The sequence below is a fragment of the Leucoraja erinacea genome, chromosome 1, assembly GCF_028641065.1.
Source record: "Leucoraja erinacea ecotype New England chromosome 1, Leri_hhj_1, whole genome shotgun sequence".
Taxonomy (NCBI): Eukaryota; Metazoa; Chordata; class Chondrichthyes; order Rajiformes; family Rajidae; genus Leucoraja; species Leucoraja erinaceus.
Window position 1 is genome coordinate 169,376,050 of NC_073377.1, and position 20,694 is coordinate 169,396,743.

The 20,694-nt window shown below is 42.9% G+C and overlaps 1 long non-coding RNA gene across 2 annotated transcripts; it reads left to right on the forward strand.

Moving 5' to 3' along the window:
- The first annotated feature begins 1,176 nt into the window (after positions 1-1,176).
- On the forward strand, positions 1,177-13,590 carry LOC129704669 (uncharacterized). Of its 2 annotated transcripts, XR_008724757.1 has the most exons (4): positions 1,177-1,238; positions 1,519-1,627; positions 11,444-11,586; positions 12,443-13,590. It is a non-coding gene; the product is annotated as an uncharacterized LOC129704669 (long non-coding RNA). The 2 variants fall into 2 exon arrangements; XR_008724755.1 differs by lacking the exon at positions 12,443-13,590 and having other exon boundaries at positions 11,444-11,674.
- The last annotated feature ends 7,104 nt before the right edge of the window (positions 13,591-20,694 follow it).

A 20,694-nucleotide genomic window follows, 5' to 3' on the forward strand; every position in this document is an offset into this window, starting at 1 on the left:
TTTTAGATGCCAAAGGAACAGAAAAACACAAATAATGCCTTGCTGTTGATGAAATGCAGTGAGCAAACGCGATAATTCCCAATATTTTCAATCTCTATATCTGCACGGCCAATGTTCGCCAAGCGCTTTGGCTGTTGTTGCCCCTTCAGCTCTCGCTTCTATCTACCGTCATTTCTCCTCACTTTTGGAATTCTGACGTAGGAAAAATGTCTCTCATGCTTATCCCGATTTCCATAATTATTTACAGTGCAAAAATTGAACATTTCGGCGGGTTTTAACGGGCCCGCTGGAAACAATGGCAAGTGCCTACCTGCAGTTCATCCCGTGTACTCCAGTTGGCGTAGCATAGCAACAGTATGTGTCATGGGTCATGACCCGAATGCCGTGAAACCTCCCTATACTAGCTCTCCTGTACTTAGAAGTAAGGAACTGCAGATGCTGGTTTACAATAAAGGATACAAAGTGCTGGAGTAACTCAGCGGATCCGGCAGAATTTAGTTAGAGATAGCCACAAAATGGTGGAGTAACTCAGCAGGACAGGCAGCATCTCCGGAGAGAAGGAATTGGTGACTTTTCGGGTCTGAAGAAGGGTCTCGACCAGAAACATCACCCATTCCTTTTTCTCCAGAGATGCTGCCTGTCCCGCTGAGTAACTCCAGCATTTTCGGTCTATCTTCGGTTTAAACCACCATCTGCAATTCCTTCCCACATAGTTCCTTAAGGGCCTGTCTCACGAGCATGCGACTCCATGCGGCAAGCGCGACCTAACGTGGTCGCTTGAGCAGTACGGCCTCGCGGGGCTGGTCCCACTTCGATCACCGGAGCCGTATGGAGTTGTGCGCAGCTGGTCCCGACATCGAGCGGGGTTACGACAAACAGACCGTGTTCAAAAATTCCGCGCGCCAACGGCCTGCCGGCCCGCAGCTGCCTAGACGGGCATACGCACCGCCTCGACGGGCGTGTGCAGTGTCTCGATGCCGTACGCACGTCTTGACACCGTACGTCACGCGCGAACTTCGCTCGAACTTCACGTCACTCACTTGACCTCCGCGCGGCCCCCGCTTCCGGTTTGGTCGCGCTTGCCGCATGCAGGTCGCATGCTCGTGGGACAGGCCCTTTAGCATTCTCTGGAGAATGTGGATAGGTGATAATTTAATGTCAATTAAATAATTTTGCAGATTCCTCACCCCCAATGTTTGAGCATAACTGGGAGCAACCAAGTACAACAATGGCTTCAGGTAATTTGAAAATGGATTAACTTTTTACAAAAAAAGGAGGAAACTGCTGGAGTAACAGCAGACCAGGTAACATTCTCTGGAGAACATGGATAAGTGATGTTTTGGGTCGGGACCCTTCTTATGAAAAGTCTAGACCACCTATCCATGTTCTACAGAAATGTTGCCTGAGTTACTCCAACAATAACGCAATTAGAGATAAACATGGAATTATTCTTCACATCTTTTAGAATTACCAGCAGATTGATTTGTGTTTGTTTTTTGTGTCCATGCTACCTTCCAGTTTTTACACATTAGGGGACTGAAGACGGAATACTGAAATGGCCTGACTGGAGATGATCTGGCAGCAGGTGTATGTCCACATCGGACAGGCTGAAAAGCCTTTGAAAGCAGTAAATGATTTATCTTTGGAAAATGAATAAATGAATGAATGATCGATTCCTTATTGTCACAAGTACCTTGGCTCACCAATGAAACCAAGGGGAATAATCTGGAGACAGAGTTCCATCTTTTGAGTATAGAAGCTGGGATGTAATGTTAAAATTGTACAAGGCATTGGTGAGACCAAATCTGGAGTATGGTGTACAATTTTGGTCGCCCAGTTATAGGAAGGATGTCAACAAAATAGAGAGAGTACAGAGGAGATTTACTAGAATGTTGCCTGGGTTTCAACAACTAAGTTACAGAGATAGGTTGAATAAGTTAGGTCTTTATTCTCTTGAGCGCAGAAGGTTAAGGGGGGACTTGATAGAGGTCTTTAAAATGATGAGAGGGATAGACAGAGTTGATGTCGACAAGCTTTTCCCTTTGAGAATAGGGAAGATTCAAACAAGAGGACATGACTTCAGAATTAAGGGACAGAAGTTTAGGGGTAACATGAGGGGGAACTTCTTTACTCAGAGAGTGGTAGCGGTGTGGAATGAGCTTCCAGTGGAAGTGGTGGAGGCAGGTTCATTGGTATCATTTAAAAATAAATTGGATAGGCATATGGATGAGAAGGGAATGGAGGGTTATGGTATGAGTGCAGGCAGGTGGGACTGAAGGAAAAAAGTTGTTCGGCACGGACTTGTAGGGCCGAGATGGCCTGTTTCCGTGCTGTAATTGTTATATGGTTATATGATCTCAAGGATTCATCTCTGACCAATAACTGGTTTTAATGTCAATTAAACAATTTTGACAGATTTGCCAGCCTCGACCTTTGACAGTGACTGGGAGGAACCACACACAACCAATCGCTTCAGGTCATTTAAAAATGGATCAACTTTTGTTGGATTTCAATTTGTAGGTTTGGGGGGTGTTTAATCAGAACATATGCTGAGCGTTGCTAAGAGGCAAATATATATTGTCATCACTTCCATATTAAATTTAAGATCATGGGATCAGAGGTTGACAGAAGAAAGTACACTTATCCCATTGTGCTTGTGCCAGCTCTTTTGTACAGTTATTACATTAATGAAAATATCCTGCTCTTTCCCTGTGGCCTTATAAATTTATTCCCTTCAACTATTCATCCAATTCTCTTCTGAATATTATTAATTAATCTGCTTGCACCAACAAAAAATCCACATCATGAAAACGTTGCCACGTAAAAAAACGATCTCCTCGTGTCAATTTGGGTTCTTGTCTATGGCCTTTGTCGTGTGACTTGAAGCATGGGTATGGCATTCGCTGCGTGTTTGTGTGTGTGTGCCTGCCTCTTTGTGGGGTATGTTGAACAATCTCTGTTCCAGGCCTACACAGGCCCTATCCCCAAACTCTAACCCCATTACATTGATGACTGCATCAGTACTACATGCAGAACTCATGGACTACGTCAACTTCACCACCAATTTTCATCCTGCACTCAAATTTACTTGGACCATCTCCGACACCTCCCTCCCCTTCCTTGATCTCACAGTCTCCATCACAAGAAATAGACTATTGACTGATGTCCATTACAAACCCACTGACTCCCACAACTATCTTGACTACACTTCTTCCCAACATGCTTCCTGCAAAGACTCTATCCCCTACTCCCAATGCTTCCGTCTACGCCACATCTGCGCCCAAGATGAGGTGTTCCATACTAGAAAATCCGAGATGTCCTCATTCTTTAGGGAACGTGTGTTCCCCTCTCCCATCATAGGTGAGGCCCTCACTTGTGCCCCTCAGTACCCTGCAGCTCTGCCCTTCTTCCCCTCCCCCTAGTTGTAGCAGAGACGGAGTCCCCCTAGCCCTTACTTTCCACCAAATCAGCCGTCGCATACAACACATAATCCTCTGAAATTTCCCACACCTCCAATGGGTTCCCTCCACTAGCCACATTTTTTTTCCCACCTTCCGCCTTTGTTCCCTCCTCAACCCCCTGATTAACTGATCCCTCCCCACCCAAACCACTCCTTCCCCTGGTACCTCCCCCTGCAACCGCAGAAGATGCAGCACCTGTCGCTGTACCTAATCTCTCAACTCTGTCAAGGGACCCCGACAGTCCTTTCAGGTTAGGTAGAGGTTCACTTGCACTTCCTCTAACCTCATCTACTGTGCCTGGTTGTCAAGATGTGGACTCTTATACATCAGATCAGTGGAAAAATCTTTATATTTATTGTATTATTATCTTTCTTTACTTTTCTTAACAGCCGTTTTCATTGGGAATAATGACAGGTGAGGCTCTGCCTCTCCCTGCCTCCCCTGACCGCACGTCCCTGTTTGGGATGTGGGAGGAACATGGAGCACCCAGAGGACCCCAGTGGTCACAGGGGGAATGCACAAAGTCCACATATACAGGATTGAAGCCAGGTCTCTGGCCTTGTCAAGCAATGCCTTTACTAGCTGCACCACCGTGGCACCAAGTATTTACTTTACGATACTCAAAGTTCCACACGCCATGAGGTATATCAGATCCTGCACTCTCTTCAATATCATGCAGTGGTAATTAATATTGCCTCTCCTCTTCCTTCCCACTAAAACATTTCTCCCAGCTTATTGTTTCAGAGAAGCGTTGGCTCTGGGAATCATGCTTTCTTGGTCTTCCCTTCAGAATGTGCCCACAAATCGTTGTTCTGGCATAACACACAATGAAGTCACTCTGCAGAGAATGCCATGTTGCAGTGTTTTTGTGGGAGTGGGGATTACAACTGGCAGTGTAATTCAAGGTGTATAAAGAAAGAAGGAAGATGCTGTTCATCCTAATATTGGATCGGTACACATGTTCTTGTGTGAATGGCACGCATAAACACGTGCTTGGTCTGAAAAAGGTTGTTCCTAGGGTGCTCTTAACATCACTCCTGTCTCCTTTTATCGGTGCTCCTATATACTGTACACCAGCTGCACATAGGAAAGTACATGGACAACGCCCAAATTGTTGCTGCGCTTAGGAGGACTTACACATTCGCACCAAAAAATCCCAGAAATTCGATTTCCCACCCCGGACACTCCCACTGTTGCCGTCAGGCAACGGTCAGATGACAAATAGACTAAAAATCAGTTTTTGCTGATCATCCACACGCATCATACTAAGGGACCCGATGGAGGGTTCCTGTTTATGCGTGCCCAGTTGTTATCTTTTGATGTATCCACTAGCTGCACTGACCCAAGTACACCTCTATCTAAACTACTCTATCCTTTGAAACTGTACATAGATACATGGAAAATTGGCCTCCGCTGCCCTTCTGAGCCAGAGAATTGATCACTGAAATTCACAACTCTCTGGGTTCTTGAAAAGCTTTTCCTCATCTTTCAGTTCAAAATCCGGTTTACCACTTATTCTTAAACTGTGGCCCCTGGTTATGGACTCCCCCAACATCGGGAACATGTTTCCTGCCTCCAGCGTGTCCAGTCCCTTAATAATTTTATATGTTTCTGTAAGATATCCTCTCATAAATTCCAGTGAATACAAGCACAGTCATTCCATTCTCTCAGCATATGACAGTCCCGCCATCCCGGTAATTAACCTCATGAACCTACGCTGCACTCCCTCAATAGCAAGAATGTCCTTCCTCAAATTAGGAGACCAAAACTGCACACAATACTCCGTGTGTGGCTCACCAGGGCCCTGTACAACTGCAGAAGGACCTCTTTGCTCTTATAGTCTTGTTATGAAGGCGTTCCTATGATTAATGAAGACATTTGGACTAAGCTTTCATACTGGCATGCCTAGATAAACGTTACACATTGGAAATGAACAACCTAGCACAGTGATAGGTATAGCAACATTTGTATGAAAATATAACACTAAGTGTTCTGTACTTGCTTTTAATATATGCTCAAATTGAGTTTGCCAATTCCAAATTACTTTTTTGAGATTAGCATATTGCTACTTTTCTAGTTTTATGCAAACCAAAAAAAAAATCAATTACATTTGAGATTATACAGATTAAATAGTTTTGTATGATGACATGATTGTGTAATTACTTGTATAGAACAGAAGGTGTCAGTAGATACTATCGAAAAATCAGAAGATACCATTGTGCCCTAATTTTAATCCCTGGTTAATGTTTTGCAGGTGAGTTTCAATTCACTTGCTGTGGTATTAGGACATTTTAATTCCAGTGCCACATTATAAGATCACCATCATATTTCCCAAACAATTCATTATTTATAGGGAATATTGCAGAATTATTTCTGGACCAAACTATCGAACAGGTCACAGGAAAGCTTATCTTCATACGACGGATTCCTTTATGTAAGATGTTACAGGTCGGAACCATCTCTCAGAGCACCTTCTTCACCTCACACATGTAATTTAAAATCGGCAATTCAATTCTTATTTCTTCTCACTTTGCACAAAACGCACCTCTGAATTCCCCTTATAGGAAGAACATATTTCTCTCTCTCCCTCTCAAGTCAAGTCAAGTCAAGTTTATTTGTCACATACACATACGAGATGTGCAGTGAAATGAAAGTGGCAATGCTCGCAGACTTTTGTGCAAAAGACAAACAACCAAACAAACTATAAACACAATCATAACACACATATTCTTTTACATAATAAATAATGGAAGGAAAAACGTGCAGTAGAGTTAGTCCCTGGTGAGATAGGCGTTTACGTTTACAGTCCGAATGGCCTCTGGGAAGAAACTCCTTCTCAACCCCAAAGAGAGGGTCAAAAACTTCAAATTCCTGGGCGTGCACATTTCCAAAGATCTTTCCTGGACCCAGCACACTGATGCAATTATAGAGAAGGCACATCAGCCACTCTACTTCCTAAGAAGATTATGGGGATTCGCATGTCAAAGAGTATTCTCCTAAACTTCACTGAGTTCAGAGTTGTACACAACCCGAACAACAATTGTACCTCAGCACTGAGCTACCACACACGAGCACGTACACACACACACACACACACACACACACACACACACACACACACACACACACACACACACACACACACACACACACACACACACACACACACACACACACACACACACACACACACACACTACATTTACCGTGACTGTAAAGTTCACACAAGTAAGAATTTCATTTTTCTGGTTGTGGTGCACATGACAATTAAACACTTTAGACTTTTGACAGACGTCTTGATTAGCGGATATTAGCCATAGGGACAGGTTGGATGGACTAGGATCGTTTCTCTGGGAAGAGTCAGAATTTTTGTCCCAACTAGAGGGCATAGCTTTATGGTGCCAGCATCTCCTTTAATGTATTGGAGCAAGTTTCTTACACAGAGTGGTGAGTGCCTGTGACTGGCTGTCGGTGGGCGAGGCAGATATGATAATGCATTTAAGAGACGTTTAGATTGGCGCAGGGAATGGAGGGATGTGGATTATATGCAGGCAGAAAAGAGTTGATCTTGGCATCAGGTTCGGCACAGACATTGTAAGCTAAAGGCCTCTTCTGTGTTCTATGTTCTTGGTTCCTGAACGATCTGACAATGCTACATTCACTTCAGTAAAGGAGAGATTGGCTTTGGAGAAAATGCACCACAAATTCTCCAAAATTATATCAGGGTTGCTGTGTTAGATTATGAATAAGAATAATGAACAGCATAGCAAAGTTTGGAGTTAGACCGCATTTTGTTAATAAGAATAAAATCATGGACTATTTTCTAAATGGGGAGTGAATTCGGAAATCGGAGGCTTTATAAGGCACTGGTCAGACCGCATTTGGAGTATTGTGAGCAGTTTTGGGCCCCATATCTGAGGAAGGATGTGCTGGTGTTAGAGAGGGTCCAGAGGAGGTTTACGAGAATAATCCCAATAATGATTGTGTTAACATATGATGAGCATTTGAAGGCATTGGGCCTGTACTCACTGGAGTTTAGGACAGGGGGGACCTCTGAAATTCACCAGCTAGTGAAGGGCCTGGATGGAGTGAATGTGGAGAGGATGCTTTCACTAGTGAGAGAGTCCAGGACCAGAGACCACAGCCTCAGAATAAAAGGACGTACCTTTAGAAAGGAGATGAGGAGGAATTTCTTTAGTCAGAGTGTGGTGAATCTGTGGAATTCATTGCAGCATGCGGCTTTGGAGGCCAAGTCAATGGATATGTTTACGGTGGAGATTAACAGATTCTTGATTAGTGCGGGTGTCAGTGGTTATGGGGAGAAGGCAGGAATATGGGGTTGTGAGGGAAAGATAGATCAGCCATGGTTGAACGACAAAGTAGACATGATGGGTCAAATGGCCTAATTCTGCTCCTGGAACCTATGAGTTTAGGATTTATGTTGTATTCTGTTGTGGAGTAATCTGATTATAGTATTTACTAGACTAAGTGGGACCCGTTGGGTCCCATGTTCACATGGGAGGGCTGGTCCCCCGACGCAATATTCCACCTCTCCACCAATTCCAATATTGGTGGTCAGTGGGGGGGCTTTCTGGAGTGCTGGTATAGGTTCTTGGGGTGGCAGCTCAGTTCCTCAAGCCTGATCTGCTGTCAGCTCACTCATGGCTGGTGGGCTGGCAGTTGACTCATGACTATTCCTTGAAATTCAATTTCAAGCAGGGTGCAAGGCCACCAAATTAAAATCCATGTTCCTACCATTTCAAGGGGGGTGCAAGGCCACCAAATTCAAGTGCAGTTTCATTCCACTTCAAGCAGGGTCTAAGGCCACCAAATTCAAATGCAACTTCATACCATTTCATGCAGGGTGAAACCACCATAAAACCACACAAAACACCAAACCCACAGTTCAGTAGACATTCAGTGTGTTCAGCTGATTCACAGCTCAGACAGAGTCATGACCTCTCCCTCCCCCATCATGCAGAGACTGCGCCACACCCACACCTCCGGGTTTTATAACCCCTCCCCCTCCCACCGGAAAAGGTGTGGCTTTCATGGCATGATTGACAGGAGAGAGAGATTCTCAGCATTTTTAAAACAATAATAACACTTTTATTTTTCATTGATGGGAAGAATTCTCTGCACCTGCTCAGCGGAGGGGGGCACTGAGTAAGATGGCCAAAACTCACAGCCGTAAGTGGTAGCGTTTTATCTAAAATCAATATAGAGTGCAAACAGGAAGTAAGTGCATTTGCAGTAGTGCCTTTTAACTTCAAGCCAAAGCACCCAAGCCACCATTTGCAGTAAGTAGTGCCTTTCAACTTCATGCCACCATTTGCAGTAAGTAGTTCCTTACACTTCAAGCCAAAGCACCCAAGCCACCATTTGCAGTTAGAAGTTCCTTTCAACTTCAAGCCAAATCACCCGCCACCATTTGCAGTAAGTAGTGCCTTTCAACTTCAAGCCAAAGCACCCAAACAACCATTTGCAGTAAGTAGTGCCTTTCAACTTCAAGCCAATGCACCCACGCCACCATTTGCCATAAGTAGTGCCTTTCAACCTCAAGCCAAAGCACCCAAGCTACCATTTGCAGTAAGTAGTGCCTTTCAACTTCAAGCCAAAGCACCCAAGCCACAATTTGCAGTAAGTAGTGCCTTTCAACTTCAAGCCAAAGCACCCAAGCCACCATTTGCAGTAAGTAGTGCTTTTCAACTTCAAGCCAAAGCACCCAAACAACCATTTGCAGGCAGTGCCTTTTTACTTCAAACAAACCATATTTTCATTTTCAAGCCACATTAAGGGGACTCACAGTTGTGTAGACATTTGTTCAGTGTTATTCAGAACTCAGAGAGACGTGACCCTTGGCTTCATCCATCTTGCAGAGACTGAGTGAGGCACACCACTTCCTGGATTTATAGTCCCTCCCCCTCCCTCCAGCAGGGACAGCAGAGAGAATGGTGAATTTTTTAAAAACATTAATATCTCTCTGATTTGTCATCGATGGGAAAAATCCTCCGAAAAATGACGGTCGTAGGTGGCGGCGTTCTGTCGGAAATCGCAGCACAGTGGGCCAAAAGCGGTCAAGATCAGAGTTTTAGTAATATAGATAATTTAAAAACAATTAATAAGGTAAAAACATAGAGAAAGCATTTGTCATTGGGAGATGATGAGTAAAAGGGCAATATGTTTAAGAATTATTTTCCAAGCCTTTCAGAGTGAAATCAGGAGGCACTTCTTTACACAGAGGTTAAAATAAATGAACAACATTCTCTCACAAGGGCAATATATAATTTGAGCTTTCAACATTTAAGTTGATAGTTTGTTATCAATTAGGTGCACCAAGGCAGATTAATGAAAACCAAGTAAATGTGGCAGACAAAATTGCTGGAGAAACTCAGCGGGTGCGGCAGCATCTATGGAGCGAAGGAAATAGGCAACGTTACAGGTTGAAAACCTTCTTCAGACTGATGTGAGGGTGGGGAGGAAGGGGGGGGGGGGGGGGGGAAGAAGAAAGGATGGAGCTAGTGGGCTGAGGGAGAGCTGAGAAGGTGAGGAGAAAGTAGGAACTACCTGAAATTAGAGAAGTCAATGTTCATACCACTGGGGTGCAAACTGCCCAAGCAAAATATGAGCTGCTGCTCAGAAACAGGACAGAAAGGTCGGATTCGGAATGGGAGGGGGAGTTGAAGTGCTGAGCCACCAGGAGGTCAGGTTGGTTATTGCGGACCGAGCGGAGGTGTTGGGTGAAGCGATCGCCAAGCCTACACTTGGTCTCACCGATGTAGAGCAGCTGACATCTAGAGCAGCGGATGCAGTAGATGAGATTGGAGGAGATGCAGGTGAACCTCTGCCGCACCTGGAAAGACTGCTTGGGTCCTTGGATGGAGTCGAGGGGGGAGGTGAAGCAACAAGTGTAGCATTTCTTGGGGCTGCAAGGGAAAGTGCCCGGAGAGTGGGTGGTTCGGGTGGGAAGAGACGAATTGACCAGGGAGTTACGGAGGGAGCGGTCTCTGCGGAAAGCAGACGGGAGAGGTGATGGGACGATGTGGCCAGTGGTGGGATCACTTTGGAGGTGGCGAAAATGTCGGATGATTATTTGTTGTATGTGACGGCTGGTCGGGTGGAAGGTGAGGACAAGGGGGACTCTGCCCCTTGCCTATTTCCTTCACTCCATAGTTGCTGCCTCACCCACTGAGTTTCTCCAGCATTTTTGTCTATCTTCGATTTTCCAGCATCTGCAGTTCCTTCTTAAACAAGTAAATGTGGTATTGATTCATTGTGATCTAATTGAATGGTGGATTTGTTTTAGATGTAGGTTCGGGTTTAGATTTAGATTTATTATTGGCATGTACATCGTGGTACAGGTTCAGCAAGATAAATAAGCGTTATTTTGCATGCTATCCAAACAAATCAGATATACCATGCAAAAATACAGTCGTCAAACTCATGTACAATGGATGGAACAAACAGCAAGATACAGTGTGGAATATATAATTCTCAGCATTGTAGCACATTTTAGTGTATCAGTTCCATAGACCAAGTCGGCTCAGAGGGCTAATTGGACTATAGGTGAGTGTTTTAAGGTGTCTTTTAAGGTGAGAGGGGAAAGGTTTAATAGAGATGTGCATGGCACATTCTTTTATACAGAGGGTTGTGGGATCCTGGAACACATTGCAAGTTTGGTGGAAGAGGCAGATATAATAGTGGTGTTTAAGAAGCTTTTAGATAGGCACATGGAAGTGCAAGGAATCGAGGGATATGGATCATGCACAGACAGATGAGATCAATGTCTTGACCTTGTTCGGCGCTAATATTGTGGGCCGTAGGGCCCAGTCTTGTTCTACGTTCTATGTTTAAGGAATCTGGAAGTTTGTTTCAAAATTGCAGTGACACATGCTGTCTGCTGATCCAACCGCTCTGATCAAGCCTGACCAATTAAGCCTCATTCTTCAGGTTTTCCCTGCTAATCCTCTTGCTTTCCAAAGGGAAGAAGCTGAATCAGTACACACACTAATCAGTAAGTGTTCAACGAGAGTTGGGAAAGCCAAAAATAAATCAGAAGCTGAAAGCACAATACTCATCGGAAAACGGGCAATTCTAAATAGCATCGAAACATCATCACCTACAGGTGAGTTCCCTTTTAAATGCAATTTCCAATCTTATAAGTCAGTTTGTGAAATGTAATCAATGAGTTCATTGCTTAATTAAACTCCTGACCCAACTCTTAAAACCGTGACCAGAATCTATGTGATGTAGAAGTGCCCCATTGAACTTATTCTGGAAGTGCCCACTATTTCCCAGTGGCCGAATCTCTTGTCTTTCTGCTGCAGAATGGAAAATGGTGAGTTCCTGATATGAATGGGACAATGTCTGAAGAAGGGTCTCAACCCGAAACGTCACCCATTCCTTCTCTCCAGAAATGCTGCCTGTCCTGCTGAGTTACTCCAGCATTTTGTGTCTATCTAGGACAATATATTTCCTATTTTCACTGCTCAGTCAGTCTATTAACTGCCATCGCATCACAGTCAGTGCAAGAGTCAACTTTTCCATTCCCAGCCATTTGAAGACCCTCCATTTGTAAAGATGGCCCAGGTGGAGGAGCAGCAGTAGAGCAATATTAACAGATAGCTAAACTATAAGGAGGGGTCAACATCAAAAACATTTGCCTGTTGTCATTCTCGATGCTGCCGGACTCTGAATAATTCTAGCATTGTCAGTTTTTGCTTCAGATTTTCAGTGCCTGCAGCATATTTATCAGTTTATGCAGATAAATAAATACTTTGCCTCAGAATTGCTTCTTCCCAACAACCATCCGGCTCTTGAACACTACAAACACCAACTGTACTACCAGCCATGAGCAACCTTGGTCGCAGCAGGGTCGTTCTGCTTTTGTTCTGCATTAACATTGCTTTTAAAACATTTTTTTTTTGTTTTACTATGTTATCTATGAATACTATGTTTACAGACCTAAATGTTTGGTTTAGTTTAGAGATACAGCATGGAAACAGCCCCATCGGCCCATCAAGTCTAAGCTGACCATCGATCATCCATTCACAGCTGTTCTGTTATCCCTGCTTTCTCATCCACACCTCTCATACTAAGGGGCAATTTTCAGAGGCCAATTAACTAGCAAACCCGCACGTCTTTGGGATGTGGATTGAAACCTGGGCACCAGGAGGAAACCCACGTGATTACATGGAGAACATGTAAACTTCACACAGGCAGCACCTGAGGTGGGTCTCTGGTGCCATGAGCTAGCCGCTCCACTGTGCTGCCCTTGGGAAATGTTCCCATTAACAGTACCATGTAAATACAATCTGTAATTACAGATATAGAGAACATTATAGAGAATTACATTGCAAAGTTACTCAAATCGTAAGAGAAAAAGTATCAGAAAGACTTATAACCATCATCATGCACATTAACTAAAATAAGAAATGAATACTTGAAACTCATAAAATCAATAAATGAATTAAAAAATGAAATGTAATATTGAGTTTCTTCTCAACCACATTATAAAATGAACAGTGCAACAGCAGCAATATTTAATGACTCCAACCTGTTTAAATGGATGTAACATTTGCAAGGAGTTAAAAAGTGATTGTTTTTCTTGTAAAAATGTATAGACATTTTCCCTTTTACATTGGTAGTTTAGCACATCATTCCAGCTCATCAGTGTTTGAAGTATTTCCAGCTTTGTGTCCATCACTGAGTGGCGATTATCAATGAGTACATCTCACATCAGGGGTTTCAAAACTCTCATCATTACGCAGAGATTCAAAACTGCTGATGTGGCTTTGGTGCCTAAAAACATTGATGAAGTGGTTATTGCTGAGAAATTGATGCTGAAATTGCTGCGTCTACCAAAACACAGTGATCGAACACAATTCAGTACAGTGTCCTTTCAATGATCCGTGTAATCTAATTAGGAAGAAGAATGATAACACAGGCCTAATGGGCCTTGTGAAAAATAAGATTGTCTAATGCTACATTTACCTTACAGCACTGTCCCTACTATGTCAATTCTGATTGCAGCTGCAGCATTGTGGTGCTAATGATGTGGCACTGCTGCCTTTTGTGGCATAGAATCCCAATCAAGATATGTTTCTCGCTCACACTATTGGAAATACAGTCTCTCTGCCAGATGGTACAACTGGTAGCTGTAGATGGTGCAGCCTGTCATTTATCTGACTGGGTTGGTTAAGCATTCCATTTACCGGTACATGTGGGCATTAGTGTTTAAGAAGGAACTGCAGATGCTGGAAAATCGAAGGTAGACAAAAATGCTGGAGAAACTCAGCGGGTGCAGCAGCATCTATGGAGCGAAGGAAATAGGCAACTTTTCGGGCCGAAACCCTTCTTCAGACTGGTGGGGGGTGGCAGGGAGAAGAAAGGAAAAAGGAGGAGGAGGAGCCTGAGGGCTGGGGGATGGGAGGAGACAGCCTGAGGGCTGAGGAAGGGGAGGAGACAGCAAGGACTAACAAAATTGGGAGAATTCAATGTTCATGCCCGCAGGATGCAGACTCCCCAAGGGGAATATGAGGTGCTGTTCCTCCAATTTCCGGTGTTGCTCGCCCTGGCCATGGAGGAGACCCAGGACAGAGAGGTCGGATTGGGAATGGGAGGGGGAGTTGAAGTGCTGAGCCACCGGGAGGTCAGGTTGGTTATTGCAGACTGAGCGGAGGTGTTCGGCGAAACGATCGCCAAGCCTACGCTTGGTCTCACCAAGTGGGCATTAGTGTTTGCTGATTCCACACAAATTCCCTTACAAACGGGGATGTCAAGGAGGTAAAACTGAAAATTAATTTGTCAGCACAAACCTGGAACCTGGTGTTTTGATGTTGTGCTTGATGGTTTAAACTTCATCCCAGACCATCAATAGAACAGGATTTCTCTTCGAGCTACCAGAATGATGCCTGGATTTTTACCAGGAAATACGATATGATAATTGGGAAATTGGTCTGCCAAAAGTCATAAAACACAACAATATACATGAAACATGAAATTAAATTGCCTAGATTAAGGAGTATTACAGGGAGAGGTTGGACAAACTTGGATTGTTTTCTCTGGAATGCCAGGGGGTTCCGGAGAGACCCGGTGGAAGTATATAAAATAATGAGATGCAGAGATAGGGTAGACAGTCAGAACCTTTGTCCCAGGATGGAAACATCATATACTAGAGGACATAGCTTTAAGGTGAGAGGGGCAAAGTTTAAAGGAGATGTGCAGGACTGTTTTTTTTTGGTGAATTGCTGGAGATGATAGTTGAAGCATATAGGTATGATAGTGGCATTTAAGAGATAGGCATATGAATTATGTTCAATCTGATACGAGTTGGTTGGCATTATGTTCAGCACAGACACTGTAGGTTTGTGGGTTGAAGGCCCTGTTCAGTTCAAGTGAGTTCCCTCAATTCAGAATGGTAATTTTTACTTCTCCAAAAGGAGTTTGTTGCTTAATTATTAATTTGTTCTAATTATAATTCCAAATTCTTCCATTTGATGTATCAACAAAGAGTTACTTACAGAGTGGACTTTTACTAGTTCTTGAATCCATTAGATATTGAATTCAATGCAAATCTAGTTTGTTATGAATAGAGTGGGCTTCTTTTAAACAATAACTCCAAGTAATAAATAGAGTATATGTTGCAGTCCACATACTGAAGCTGGGATCACTTCCAATATATCCTTCTGTACTGACCCCATCAGAACTAGTGGGGGTTAGTGGAAGGGCAACCTTGTTCGTATGGTTAGGCACAGGCAAGCCTTTGGTGTACATGTATTGTCTTTCTGTTGACTGGTTCGGACGCAACAAAATGCTTTTCACTGTACCTCGGTACACGTGACAATAAACTAAACTGAAACCGAAACATCTTTGCCATGAGTCTTCCCAAGCTCATGCAATCTGCTCCAAATACTTGGTGAAAATCATTTGCGCACATCTGCAACGCCAAAGAATTCCTTGGGAATCTGTATTAAGGGTTTAAATACCAGCATCGGCTGGTCATTCACTTACCCCTGAATCAGAAGGTTGATAGCTCACATCCCACCCCAAACTTCCAAGCCCATATTCTGGGCTGTCACTTTAACGCAACAATCAAAGATGAGATGGCAGACTGAGACCCAGTCTACCAACTTAGCTGAGAGAGGTTATTCATGTTGTATTGGAATTTGTTAATCCCTCAAACAACATGTAGAAATAAATATGTAGGAAGGAACTGCAGGTGTTGCTTTAAATCGAAGATAGACATAAAATGCTGGAGTAACTCAGTGGGACAGGCAGCATCTCTGAGGAGAAGGAATGGGCGATGTTGTAGAAATATATAGACGGGTCATTGTCACACTACCATTGGTGGGAAGTTGCCTTTTGTCAAATGTATCCCACTCTTCCTAGATTTTAACAATGATATCCACTTCAATTAGAATTTGCTTGACTATAAAATCATATAGATGCCCTCAGACTATACAACATAGTCATATATGTCTATACAACATAGGCATATACAACATATATGCAGCACAGGAACAGGCCCACCATGTATGTGCTGACCATGATGCCAATCTAAACCATCCTATTTGCATGCACATGGTCCATATCCCTCTATTCCATGACTGCTTCTAACACCTCACCTGCCAGCGTGTCACAGGCATTCACCACTACCTGTGTGAAAAAACTTGCCTTGCAAATCTCCTTTAATCCTTTCCCCTCTTTCCATCAACCTCCACCCACCAGTATTGACATTTTCCACCCAGGGGAAAAGATTTTCTCTCTGGAGAAAGGATTACCACGATGGGAGGTAGGTTTTAATTTTATATAATTTTAGAAACATTTGTCTGTATTGGAATAGTTTATTCTGTTTCCCAACCCCACCAAAGGGACTTAAAGGTCATTTTATATCTTTGTGTTTCATCATATTAAGTGTTTAAAAAAAAATGTCAGAGACAGCATCTGGTATTCCTACAAATGAAGTGCTAACACAGTGAAGCTACAGCACATGGCTACGTATATGCTGAAGTTAGAGCAGCATGTGAATGGCTGAAGTAAGCAAATCCACTATGGATGGATGTGAGGTGTAAAGACAAGGCTGAGCACTTCCAAATGCTTTCAACCAAGATTATCTGTAGATATTCCAGTTTGGCTCCTCCCGAGATTCAATAGAAACGTCACTCATCTATATTACTAAAAGTCTGATCTTGACCACTTCCTGTTGTTCTGTATATTGATTTTAGAAAAAACGCTGCCACGTAACCGCTGTGATTTTTGGCCATCTTACTCAGAGTCCTTCTCCGCTGCGCAGGACAAGAGGATTTTTCACATCAATGAAAAATAAAAGAGTTATTAGTGTTTAAAAAATGTTGAGATTCTCTCTCCTGAAGGCCACGCCGCTTCCGGAGGGACTATAAAACCCGGAAGTGTTGAGTGCCTCAGTCAGTCTCTGCAAGATGGGGGAGCGAGAGGGTCACGTCTCCCAGTCTGAGCTGTGAATAACACTGAACACATGTCTCCTAAACTGCGAGTGGTTTTACTGACCTGTCAGTGCCTTTAATGTGGTTTGAAAATATAGTTTGGAAATGCTAAAAGCTGTGTTGCCTTTGATTTAGAAATGCTAAAGCTGTGTTGCCTTTGGTTTGGAAATTCTAAAACTGTGTTGCCTAATTAAAGTTGCCTTGCCTAATTAAAGTTGCCTTGCCTGATTAAATTTGCCTTCCCTAATTAAAGTTGCCTTGCCTAATTAAAGTTGCCTTGCCTAATTAAAGTTGCCTTGCCTAATTAAAGTTGCCTTGCCTAATTAAAGTTGCCTTGCCTTATTAAAGTTGCCTTGCCTTCTATATAATTAAAAGTCTAATCTTGACCACTTCCTGGTAGAAAAAACACTACCACGTCCGGTTGTGATTTTTGGCCATCTTAATCAGAATCCCCCACCGCTCATCATGTGCAGTGGATTTTTCCCATCGATTAAAAATAAAAGAGTTATTAGTGTTTAAAAAATCACAATCACACTTTAAGTTTCTATAAGATCTCCCCCTCAATCTTCTAAATTCTAGCGAGTACAAGCCGAGCCTATCCAGTCTTTCTTCATATGAAAGTCCTGACATCCCAGGAATCAGTCTGGTGAACCTTCTCTGTACTCCCTCTATGGCAAGAATGTCTTTCCTCAGATTAGGAGGCCAAAACTGTACGCAATACTCCAGGTGTGGTCTCACCAAGATCATGTACAACTGCAGTAGAACCTCCCTGCTCCTATACTCAAATCCTTTTGCTATTATTTATGTGCTTGATTTATCATTTCTTCAGTTCTGATGAAGGACTCTTGACTTGAAACATTACCTTTGCTTCTATTTCCACATGCTGTTTGGCCTGCTGAACATATCATATACTTCCTATTTTTACATCCCTTCGAGAGCACACTCAAATGTCAGTAGAATGTAAAATAAAATTTGAAAGATTGGATGAGGGAGAAATTCCATAATAGTTCATCAATTCATCCAAGGAAGAGAATGACATTCCCTCTGTTAACTCAAATTGATGGCTGTCTTGGATCTTCTAGAAAATGTGCCAAATTGTTTCATAAAAACATAATTTAAAGCATCAACAGTTGATGATTGAGATGAACGGAAGGGACTAAATATAGGGTTTTAAGAAGAATCATAAAAGAGAATGAGATGGAGCAGTAAATGGGTTTAAGGATGATATTCTTATACGTCCACAGTCATGAAGAGTGGGGAGACAGGAGAAGGGGGAGGGATACACAAGGCATAATGAGTTTGAGAAACGTTATAGGCCTGGAGGATATTATGAGAAAGGTAAAGAGAGGAAAGGATTTGAATAAGAACAAGCATTTTGAAATGAGACTATTTTGGTAAACATTTGTTCCTTATTAACTTCAAACATCAGGAGACAATATGTCAAATTGAAACGATGGAATGTTACATGATTACGTCATAATCTTGATCCCGAAAGAGTTAAAACACAATGAGCTTAACAACTCAATAGGAGAACTAATTGTTCTCACCTGGTTAAATTATTTTAGTGACCTGCAGTCTTCTCTGAGTGGAACCCCCATCTGTCCTTATGAACATGTTTATTGGACGAGTCCTGTCACCTGCAATAATCTACCAGAAGAAGGACTAAGTCAGCATTCAATGAATTGCCAATGCAGTCAAGTCAGGGCTCCAACCTTCGCTTTCTGCCAATTTTCTGGAGGAACCAGACAGGAACTGTTGTACATAAAAGCTGAATCAATCCTCCGGTTCCCTGCCCCCTTCCAAGCGATTTGCTCTGATTTAGACAAGCGAATTGGAATCATGTACAAATAACACTGTTAGGTGATCCTATTTTGTTTATTCACACTCTGCTACTGTACGACTGTCATATTCTATTAAAGGAGTTCTATAAATGCCAGCTAAGCAGGCACTTCATTGTCTGTAGCGTAACCAACTTCAGACATTAGGTTTTGAACCTTCCTATTGTCAGTAGAGAAATCACTTGAAACTTCAACACAAATCCTCAGCAATCTATTGCACTTGCATTAGCACCTGGATAAGAATGAGTTTACCTTTACACTGGAGAAGCAAGGATGCTGATGGGATAATTTACAATTAACGTCTGACAAGATTGCAGGTGGAGGTCATGAAGGAATCCAACCAAGACTACTGCAGTTGGTACGGAGACCACCAATGTGGATTAAATTAAAGCCACTTCTTTGTGGCGGCAGAAGTCACCTTGCTCCATTAGTGGTGTGCTCTAATTCTGAAAACTATATCTGGTCCATTGTGTTTAGCAGAATATCAGGAGTTCTACCTTGTCTCCACCACACTGTTGTGTAATAGACCACATACTTCAGTGTGAACTAAACCAAACACTAAATTAAGGCCAGAATTTTGCCAGAGCTGCTCCCGCTTGCTCCACCACTAAAAACTTGGTCAGAAACTCCATTTAGAAACAGGTTCAAGCTGTAATGGCAAACTGAAACTAATTTAAAATAAGTCTAAGAAGGAACTGCAGATGCTGGTTTAAACCGAAGATAGACACAAAAAACTGGAGTAACTCAGCAGAACATGCAGCAGTTCTGGATAGAAGGAATGGGTGACGTTTTGGGGCAAGACCCATAGAAACATAGAAAATAGGTGCAGGAGTAGGCCATTCGGCCCGTCGAGCCATTCAATATGATCATGGCTGATCATCCAACTCAGTATCCTGTACCTGCCTTCTCTCCATACCCCCTGATCCCTTTAGCCACAAGGACCACATCTAATTCCCTCTTAAATATAGCTCCATCTTTAGTTTAGTTTAGTTTATTGTCACATGTATCGAGGTACAGTGAAAAGCCTTTTTGTTGCGTGCTATCCAGTCAGTGGAAAGACAATACATGATTACAATCAAGCCATAAACATGTGTACAGCTACAAGATAAAAGGAATAGCGCTTAGTGCAAGATTAGGTCCAGAAATGTCCAATGGAAGATAGTCAGAGTGTTTCCATTGAGGTAGATGGTAGCTCAGGATTGCTCTCCAACAGCTGGGAAGAAACTATCCCAGAATCTGGATATACGCTTAAATCCAGCCAATGGTTTATTCTGCAAATGTAAGTAGTATAATCCCTTACATTCCCAATCCAGACAACAATCGGAGGACGAACATTTAAATTACAATTTTACACCGAATGTGATGATAGTTATTAGGACACTGAAATCCATTTTCTTGCAATGAAGGGATCAAGGAGATTAATTGATACGATACTGTCAGTGTTTGAGCAACACAGAAAGTGTTGTGGGTCTGGCTGGGCAGGTGTGCAAAGCAAGATCGATTCCAACTACCAGTCCCTGTCACAAGCCAGGGCGTGTTTGCTGATGTCAGCCACTCTCATATTGTCTGAAGCATTTCTTTCATCAATCAGCCCTTTGTGCAGTTTTTCTGATGTAAAGCCTCGCTGGCAGCTTGTTTCTCTCAAGCTTCAGCCTGTGTCCCAGCTTTACCTTCCCTATACCCAATCCCCATCATTGCATCATTAGCTTGTTTTAACTTTTCTCTGCTGCTCGGGCTTTGATCACCATCTGCTTGTGCAGCAACATGCACAAATGCCCACGCTGATAGGCCTGGAATTCCACAGCATTTCCTTTTAGACATGTTCCTTTTAATATGTAGTTCAGTTTAGAGATACAGTGCGGAAACAGGCCCTTCGGCCCACCGAGCCAGCACTGACCAGCGATCCTTGCACACTACACACTATCGAATATA